Genomic DNA, 10,353 nt, shown 5'->3' on the forward strand with positions numbered 1-10,353 from the left:
TTCTGGAAGATCGTCACAACTAGTCAACATCGAGATTTTAGGCATTATCTTTGTATCGACATCTTCTATCGATAGAATATTCATGTAATCTGTGGATATCCTTGTCTCTAGCTTTTCCTTAGTTTTTCTATTTTACCATTACACTCTGTATAGATATAGCAAAGATCACATGAATAAAAATCAATTCATTCTCTCATCCATCACTCATATTCTTTACCATGCAAGTTTCACCATGATAGCGTAAAAAAGCCCTTTCCTATCACCACCATAGTACAACTTTAAGTGATCAACCGAAATGTAAAGAAGCAAACGTAATTGAACACCACTGCAACAATGTCATCTTGCAAGCATCCATTTGGAAGAAGTTACGTTTCACATAAACTAACCAATTTTCTTCTCACTGCCGAAAGGCCGATGAATTAGAACTGCATGTCCTTCCCCTTCAAACAACCTTGTCCACAAGGTTGAATTGTGAAGGGAATCATAAGTATCCCTGCATCCCAATTCCCACTAAATACCCAAATTCTAAAGTCGTAGCCTCAGTAATACAAACCCCAGAACAATTGCTACAATGAAAACAAACCAAATTTTCGTTGCCTCTTTTGTTGGACTATCCAAAGGAGACCAAACTCCACAAATGTCAAGCCCAAAATATTTATCATCTGTGGCAAAAACAAGGCCAATCACCAAGCACAGATCTATAGCTATGAAATCAAATCAATTGTTCATTCCAAATTTCCAGGCAACCCCCTCTGCTAATGTCTTTGAAAGCATAGACCCAGCTTTGATATCTAACAAACAGCTTTACTATGGGTTGTAAATTCTACAACCCCCGCCGTGAGTCCCGCTCCCCCATCCCGCTTGAGCTGGCATGCCCACGTGGAAATATTTTAATAATTTAAAAAAAATTCAGAAAAACCCAAAATGAAAATCATCCCGCATCTTCCTTCCATTTTGGAAACATCGAGAATGAAGCTCTTCTGCTCCGAAATCCCTCTCTACACCATTTCTTCCCTGCTGCGTCCTCCTCCATCGCCTTCTCTGGCACCGACCACTAGTCTGCGCGGCAAACTTAGCCCCTCATCCCCCTCGATAGCCCCTCCCTAAAGCTCATCTGCTTTGAAATCCCTCTCTGCTCCATTTTTTCCCTGATGCATCCTCCTCTGTTGCCTCCTCCAGCACCGACCACGAGTCTGCGCGGCAAACTCAACCCCTCATCCCCCTCGACAGCCCTCCCCCAAGCTTCCATCGCAGCCCCTCAAAGAAATCTGAGACCCAACCTCGACTTGACATCCCTTTCTTTTTGTTCTTCTTCTTCTCTACCATTCAGTTTTCTTTCTTTTTCTCGAAAAGATTCTTCTTTTTTCTTTTTTTGTTCTAGGCGAACCTCAGCCCTTGATCCTTCCTTTTCTGGCTCAAAAAAATTTGTAGTTTATTCGGCATTTGTTCTTCTCTCCCAAAGAAAAAAAAAAAAAAAACCATTTATGTCGCAGCACACATCAAAGAAATCGGAGTCCCAACTTCGAATCTTCCTTTTTTGGCTCAAAGCTCTTTTTTTTTTAATCACTCGGCTTTTGTTCTTCTCTTCCAAAAAATCTCCACTTCGTAGCAGAATCGGGTACTTCTCTCCCGAAAAAAAACCCTAACTCCACTCTCCACTTTGTAGCATTTTCCCCTGCATTAGGCGAACCTCAGCATTGAATCTTCCATCCCAACTCAAAAAAAAAGTTTGAATCAATTTTCATTCTTCCAAAATGCTTGCATATTGATTGGTCTTAATAAATCCATCTGCACCATTTTCTAGAACTAGATTTTAAGTTATAGGTAATTGAGTTATGCTTTTATTATTGGATGTTTTTTCATTATAAGTATGGATGCTTTTATTACTGCATTTTATATTGTGTATATATGCTTTTTTTCTTTTGCACATATTCTATATTTTGTTTAGACTATAGTTGATTTGTGTTTTCATTTGTATATATCAGTGTTCCAAATTATTGATAGCTCATATTTGTTCAAGTTATTTCTGTAATGCGGTTACTTCAAGTTTTCAAGAAATGAGATGCTTGTACCTTAATGTGTTTTGAGCTCTGGTTATATAGTTTGTAGTTTATTTGACATATCAAGAAGTTGCAAAGAGAGAATAGGCTAGATGACATTGTTGGGTTTATTGCTGTCTCCTTGAGTGAGGGAAGTGAGTGTTGTGCATTTGTTGATAAAGTGGAATTGAGTGTTTAATTGTCATTTGTAATAGAAACTTGTTTAATTATGATGAATAAGTGCCACTGTTCATGAAAGGTTGGAAGAGTCGGTATTCGATCCACGCATCTTCAATAATGAAGTTTGGTTACGAAGCTGAGCGTGGCTATGATTAATACATTAACAGGTAATGCATACAGATAGGTTGTTCAGAAATAGCTAGCAACTATTCGACATTTCATAGTCTAGAAATAAAAGCACTTAATATTGACACAATGTCTGAAGCACCAAGTAGCAATAGCAATATCTCACACTCAAGAAACTCTTGCCAAAATGAATACCCAATATGCTTTTGTAGTATTAAAGCATGTCGACGAACCGCACATACGAAGGATAATGAGAGGTACTGATTTTTCAGTTGCCAAAACTTTAAAGTATATTATTTAATTGTTTGCTTAGAAGTTACTTTTTTAATCTTTGTCTATTTTACTTTGTGAAAGCAAGTCTATTTTACTTGCATCTTTTTTCAAAAGCAATATGATGCTTATTCATACCGAAATATGGTTTGCTTCTGGAATATGAGTAATCTTCGTTTGCTAATATGTGTTGTGTTGGTTGATTTTACAAGTTGGGCATTCTTGCGGATTTTTTTGTTGGTATGACCCGGAAATACCACCATATAGCGAGAAGAGAATCAACCGTTTAAAAATTAAAATTCAAAAGATACAGCTAGTAATGGATATCCAAACAAGTCGACATCAACTAGAAATAGAGACTGAGAGGCGCAAGAGAAAGTTTGAGAGGGTCAATGTAGTTTTAGTAATTTCAATATCGTGTGTACTTTGTTTAGGCATGCTTTTTGGAAAATTCTGAAAAAAAAAAAGAAAAAAAAGATGGTGGTTGCTTGGTAGATGTAATATGACTATGCTTGGTTGGTTATTTTTTGTAATAATAAAAAATGAAGGATATATAAATTTGGTGGAGCAGATGTTATTTAAATTTGGCTGGTTAAAGGATGTATAAATTTGGTTGGTTACTTTTTGTAGTAGTAAAAAATAAAGAATGTATAGACTCTGTGTTAATGCATGAATTTTGGAACAAGAAGGTGTTAAATAGGCGTAGTTGTTTTGAGTTGATGGAGAAGTATGCAAGTTGGCAGGCACCCCCAAAAACTAGATGGTGGGAAAGGAGAGGGCGGCTCATACCGTGACATGAGTCTCGTCTACCCCCACAAATTATAAATTTGGATTGTGGTCCTTTTTAGACATTGAAACAAACCAATTTCTTTATTTTTGTGTTAAATATTATGGAAAGTAATTTTATTAATTATTCTTAAATGAGTATAAATATTCATGGTGGATACGACAAATGAATCAACCTAACTCTTTATGGTATACATCTTATATTTTATTTTACACACACAATATCTACTGGAGTTCGTCTCTTGAAAATGAATTTTTCTTTTTTGGCTAATGACGACCACATTGTTTGTATCTCTGTAAGTGCCTGCAAGCTAGAAGTCAATTCAGAATAGACTGTTATTGCACAAATTTTGAACGTTCTAAACTTTCATTCAAAAAATGGTATTTCATTACAAAATTAATAAAGAGGAACCATTGGTCCCTCCCAATATATACAAAATATATCATTGGTCTCTCTCAAAATATACAAATATATCATTTGGTCCCAAAATATACAAAATACACCATTAGTCCCTCCAAAAATATACAAAATATAGAAAAGCAACCAGCTATCTTCCAGAAGCATGGCGTCTTTCGATCACGATATCTACATCATATATGATTAATTTCTCGGATAATTATCCTGGTCCAAGACATGCAATCATCTCCATTGCTCCTAAATGAACAAAAAGTCACTACAATCAACAGGGAAATCCTAAAAAACTAACGTAGTATATTTCACGGAAGAGATTACCTGATCAGTTGTGTTCTAAGGGGGCATAAAAAAAATGTTAAAAGTGGCAACACACTTAAAAAATCATACATAAATAGTACAATCCGTAGTGTGAATTACCTGTGAGGGATGAGCAGTCTGTCCAATATCAAAAAAATCCGTAGTGTATATTTGATGAGGCGTGTACTGTGAGTGGCATAAAATTATTAAATAAATTGTGTTAACAATTTTCGCATGATAATGTTTTTTGAATTACCTGTGAGAAAGGAGCAGTCTGTCCAATGCCAAAATAATCTATAGCAATTAAAGGAGTAGCAAAAAAGTCTGGCGCATGTGTCCAAACTTAACTTTGTTGATCCTTGGTTTGAGGAGCCTCATGCTGTGTGCCATTGATAGTACATTCATCTGGAGTGTGACTACTCCGTTGTTCATTGGAATGAAGATAATAATTTATCATTATAAGAAATATAATATTTTATATACAATATTAATAAAAAAGAACCTCGGCTGAGTCATGGTGTAATCGTCTTCTCGTACTAGATTTCTTAAGACTCTTCTTAACAAGATGCACTTTTCTCTTAGACGGTGGGCTACTCTTACTCTGAACTACCAATGGACTAATAACTCTACCTGTCTTGCCCCATGGAAGTAGCTGGATCAACTGTTGTGTCCTCCATGGAAGTAGTTGAATCAGGGATACCAGGGTATTGTACCTTCAATTGTTCTATCTGGCTAATCAATTTCACACAACTGCTCTCGGCCTTTGACGCATTGGAACACAATTCATAGAAGCAATTCTGGATCCTATCATACCTTTGGGCATCATCGATACTATTAGTGTCATAACTACTTTTCACGAAGGTGTATTTTCGCTTTACATCCTTCATCCATTGATCTAAAATGTATTTTGATGGTATTGTATGCTTGCCTAGCTGAGTTACGATACGAAGAGCGTGCCTACATAATATGCCCTAAACTCAAACAACTTACAACTGCATTTAATACCAAGGGGATCTTGATTAACTTTGACAGTGAAGGTTGCCCATTTTAACAAATCATCACCAACTTGAACCTCATCGGCAACTACGAACGTAGTTCTACCACACTCACATCCCAATAATGAGGTAATCAAATATAGAAATCATTGCAATTCCTCTTGTGCTTCTTTGAATTTAGCAATTGTATATTCTTTTTTAAATTGTTTCTCAAGAGAATAGTGGTTGATGCAAGGAATTTCGGTGTTAAATGAGTTAAAGTTCGCAATTGCTTCATTCTCTACCTTCCTCCTAAGAAATGAATCGTATTAGTCAATAAATTGTTTCAGAGTTGTTCTAGAGTTAACGTAGTCATCGAAAAATGCATTCATGTCTTCACTTCACTATGTAGTTGACATTCATACCCAAAATGTGTCTCTAACGTAGGCCAGCACCCAAAAATGCCAATCACTATATAGTGATACCAACCATGCATTCTCATGTAGAACATACATATCAAGCATATCACACCAACATTCCTCGAATTGATGCTCACTGAAAGAGTCAAACACATCTATGTAGAGAACTCTTGATTTCTTCATATCGATAATGTGATTCAAATTTCTTAGGAAGCTTTTTCATTATATGCCACAGGCAGAAGTGATGCCTAGACGTTGGAAACACCCTCGAAATTGTAATTTTCATGGCATTATCTTGGTCTGTGATGATTGCATTTGGCGGTTGGTCATTCATACACTGCAACCATGACTCAAACAACCATTCGAATATATTTGCATCCTCATTGGATATCAATCCACACCTGAATATAGGGCTAAGCACCGACTGTTTCGGAGTCAGAGGGCCCAACCTCCGACTCCGACTCCGAGACGTACAGAATCCGCTCCGACTTTGACTCCAACTTGTCGGAGCGGAGTCGGATTTTTTTATTTTTGATTTTTTGATTTTTTGATTTTTATCTTTTTTAACTTCATATTTGACCCACTTTTTTTAAAAAAAAAAAAATTGTGAGCTTTCAAATTTTAATTTTCTCAACATTACAATCTAAACTAATTAAACTTTTGATTATAACAAAAAATACAACTAAATAAAACAAGTAACATACTAACTTTTGATTAAACTTTTGCTATAGTGATTTTAATTTAGTATAACTATATAATAGTATTAGTATTAGTTATAGTGATTAGCATAATTATATATTAGTATTTGCTATAGTGATCTTAATTTAGTATAACTATATAATAGTATTAGTATAAATATTATACTAACTATATCACTGATTGTATTAGTACACTAATGTCTAATACTAGTATATCACTATAGTTAATAGTATCATATAGTAATATAGTATTAGTAATTAATACTATAGTGATTTATATAGGAATTTATATATAGGCTTAAAGTGGTTTACTAATTTATATATAGTAATTAATACTATTAGTAATTTATATGAATAATACTTTAGTTATTATACATTAGTATTATATGTTATTATAAATTTATAGATTAGTGTTTATCCATTAGTATTACAATATTACATGTTGATGTTATTATGCATCTTAGTGTTTATAGTATATTATATATACTATAATACTATAACTTTTATAATATGCTATTAAATTATTAATACTATAACTCTTATATGAGTAAAGTTATTATAACTTATAATAGTTATATAGTTGGTACTTAGTATAATATAATACTTATATTATACTAAATAACTTACATATAGTCATATACTAAACTATTATTAGTCAATTTAGTCTATATATTATAGTATCAATATATTATTTAACTAGTATATTATTGAGTTTAACTAACTATATAAGATATAGTTGTATAAAATTTAAATAATTAATATATAAAAAAACACATCTTTCTATAAAATATGTATAAAATTGGAGGCGGAGTCGAAGGGCCACGTCGGAGGCGGAGGCAGAGTCAGAGGGTCGAAGTCGGATCGGAGTGGAGCCGGAGTCGGTTCATCAATGACTCCGACTCCGACTTCCAAGAGGAAAAAACCTCCGACTCCGACAAGTCGGAGCGGAGCCGTTGCGGAGTAGGATTCAGAGTCGGATTGTCGGATTTTTGCTCAGCCCTAGTTGAATATGATTGACTGCCCATGGTAGTTCACACCCACAAATGGTGCAAAAGGCATCTTATACGCATTAGTCAAATATGTTGTGTCAAATCTAATCACATCCCCGAATGATTCATACGCAGCTCTACTTCGAGCGTCTGTCCAAAACATATTCTTTAAGCGCATCTCATTGTCAATATCTATCTTATGATAAAAATCCGGATTTCTTTTTTGCATATATTGGAAATAATTACATAGAGCTGCAGCACCTCCAACCCCGAGGCGAAGTTGTCGTGCTTTGTCAATGTAATTTCGACACTTCTTCTCTCTGAATGGCACATTCTCATAACTCCCTGCCTCAACAACCACAACCTTCAAATTTTTGGACAACTTTATTACTATCTAGTCATTTATTTCAAACCTTTTAGCCACACGGACATCAACATTTTTAAAGTATCTGAAATGTCTTGCCTTTCTTGGACTACAAATATGTGTGTGATCCAAGGTCACTTTAGATAGGGTATATCCACCTTCATCATTCAATATCACGTTAATCCTAGCCATACACCCCATATTCTCTGTCTGTCTTGGTTTCATAACATTGGCAGTCTTACTCTTTGAATTGCCTCCTCGCACACATGCTAAGCATAACCATCTGATATTCCCATTGTCATCCTGTTTAGAATTCCTTTTACACACCTCAAACCCCTTCTGCTTATCATATTTCAAATAGTAAGACCGAACTTCTTCTACATTCCAAAATTTCATTCAAACCATAGGTTCTTCAATAGTTTCATCACATTCAATCTCCTTATCAATTCCAATCTTATCACACTCATTCTCTGAATGAAGCATGTCGGCAACCATTGTCCATCCAACTTTGAAATTGTCTACGAAGATACATCACATTTGAATACAAGGGAGATTCATTATATATGAAAGAACAAGCTTAAAGATTGGAAAATAATTTCTAGGTTCATCTGACAGAATTCTCTACTTAAATAGAAGCAATAGATAAATGAGCATAATTATTAGATAAGTAACCGAGACAAACTAGCATAATATGCCCTTATGGCAGTAAAGTGGCAAAGCATCTTTACATGAATTTTTCATTTTTATGTCTGCTGGCTGATAATTGTCATAAAAAAAAGTGCTTCCATAAATTAAAGGCTAAAGGAATAAGAATTGATAATATGATATTTTTTTATAAGTGGCATTGATACTATAATCTAAATGGAAGACATGGCTTTGCAATGACTTCTCAATGAAAACGTACAACATATTTGGTTTTCGGTGCAAGTTGAAAAGAAAACAACATGCCAACAAATAATAACTAGGAAGAAGACTTCATGCACCAGAAAATAGTGTGTATTGAATAATTTTGCAAAACTAAAACTAAGTACTGAATAATTTTGCAAAACTAAAACTAATCAACATCATTTCATTCATTGATCCCAGAAAGGTGCTAAGAAAAGTGTGTATGCTAGAGGATACTTTTGGGCTAAACACATGACGGGTGTTCTTGTATGTTTGGAATGGCATGGCATGTATAAAAGGTTCATACCAACTAAAACTACGTGTATATGGCTATACTAATGAGGATGCGCTTATATTTCTTTTATTTGTTACCTATCAAAAAAATATTTCTTTTATTTGTTTCTCTTTTAAAGAGAAAAATTAATTTTACCTTTACATTTTGTTGCCTTAAAAACAAATGAAACTTCAGCAAAATGCTCGAACCTTTTAGGCCCTTGGTTATTTCATTCCCTCACAATTCTAATAAATCTTAGATTTCGATATAGTCTAGGAATGATTTATGTTCCCTCATTCTACACATACACAAAAAAATTCTGGAAACCATTTTTATAAAACATATAAGCTTTACCTGGAGTTTTCAAAGTTTCAAACCAAACTCACATGACAAGGTGTAAATGAAAACTTGAGCATAAAGGGACTGTGCCATCTAAACAACAAAATAAATCCAGAAAAACACAACATGTTGCCATCTAAAAAAAAAAAATCAAGAAAAAACCCAACATCATCTAAACAACAAAACAAATTCAGAAAAACCAAACATGATGCTATCTTCAGAAAAAAACCCAACATGATGCCACGCGGAAATGAGGGGCTGCGACGGAAGCTTCGGGGAGGGGCTGTCGAGGGGGATGAGAGGCTGAGTTTGCCATGTGGACTCGTGGTCGATGCCGGAGGAGGCGACGAAGGAGGACGCAGCGGGAAAGAAATGGAGCAGAGAGGGATTTCAGAGTAGAGGAGGTTCGAGGAGGGGTTGTCGAGGGGGATGAGGGGCTGAGTTTGCTGTGTGGACTAGTGGTCGGTGCCGGAGGAGGCGACAAAGGATAACACAACGGGGAAGAAATGGTGCAAAGAGGGGTTTTGGAGCAGAGGAGCTTCGTTCTCAATGTTTCCAAAATGGAAGGAAGACGTGGGATGCTTTTCGTTTTGAGTTTTTCTGAAATTTTTCTAAATTATTAAAATATTGCCATATGGGCACGCCAACTCAAGCGGGATGGGGGAGCGAGACTCACAGCGGTGGTTGTAGAATTATCCTGTATATAATTTAAAAAAGTTTATAAAGGACACCATATGATCAAGTTTTAAAATTTTATTCTCTCGATGGAAAATGAAGACGGACCAGTTGACCACCATGTCATAACTAATTAGAACACAATGTGCAGCATATTATGTATAGTAAGCATGAACATAATATTTTTTGTCTAAAATTTATAAGAAAATTTTATTTAATATTATTTTACTATTTATGTTGACGTGTTGACGGTACATTTCTTTAAAACTTTTAACTATTAAAAGTACATAATATGCTACAAATTATCTTCTAATCGATCATTATATGGCAGACAAGTGTCACATTAATATTTTTTATTATTAATGTAACATAGAACATGGAAGCAGCTGAGATTATCTGAGTTGAATTTAAATTTAACTCTAACCCAATATTCAAATACACAACTCTTAAATCACTAAACATCACTCAACTCTAGAGTCAATATTTCTTAACATGTAGGATCCACAATATTTTTCAACTCAACTTCTTTGTATGCAGGACCTATAACATTTTTTTAACTTTTTATAAATACATCTAAACTCATTTTAGGTAGATTTCAAAAAACTTATTTCATCATCTCAATT

General features: G+C 34.6%; 1 long non-coding RNA gene across 1 annotated transcript; it reads left to right on the forward strand.

Annotated features, from left to right (window-relative positions):
• Positions 1-237: 237 nt before the first annotated feature.
• On the forward strand, positions 238-5,362 carry LOC121238862. Its single transcript, XR_005935192.1, has 2 exons — positions 238-2,633; positions 3,305-5,362. It is a non-coding gene; the product is annotated as an uncharacterized LOC121238862 (long non-coding RNA).
• Positions 5,363-10,353: the final 4,991 nt, after the last annotated feature.

This window comes from Juglans microcarpa x Juglans regia, chromosome 1D, assembly GCF_004785595.1.
Source record: "Juglans microcarpa x Juglans regia isolate MS1-56 chromosome 1D, Jm3101_v1.0, whole genome shotgun sequence".
In the NCBI taxonomy this organism is placed as follows: domain Eukaryota; kingdom Viridiplantae; phylum Streptophyta; class Magnoliopsida; order Fagales; family Juglandaceae; genus Juglans; species Juglans microcarpa x Juglans regia.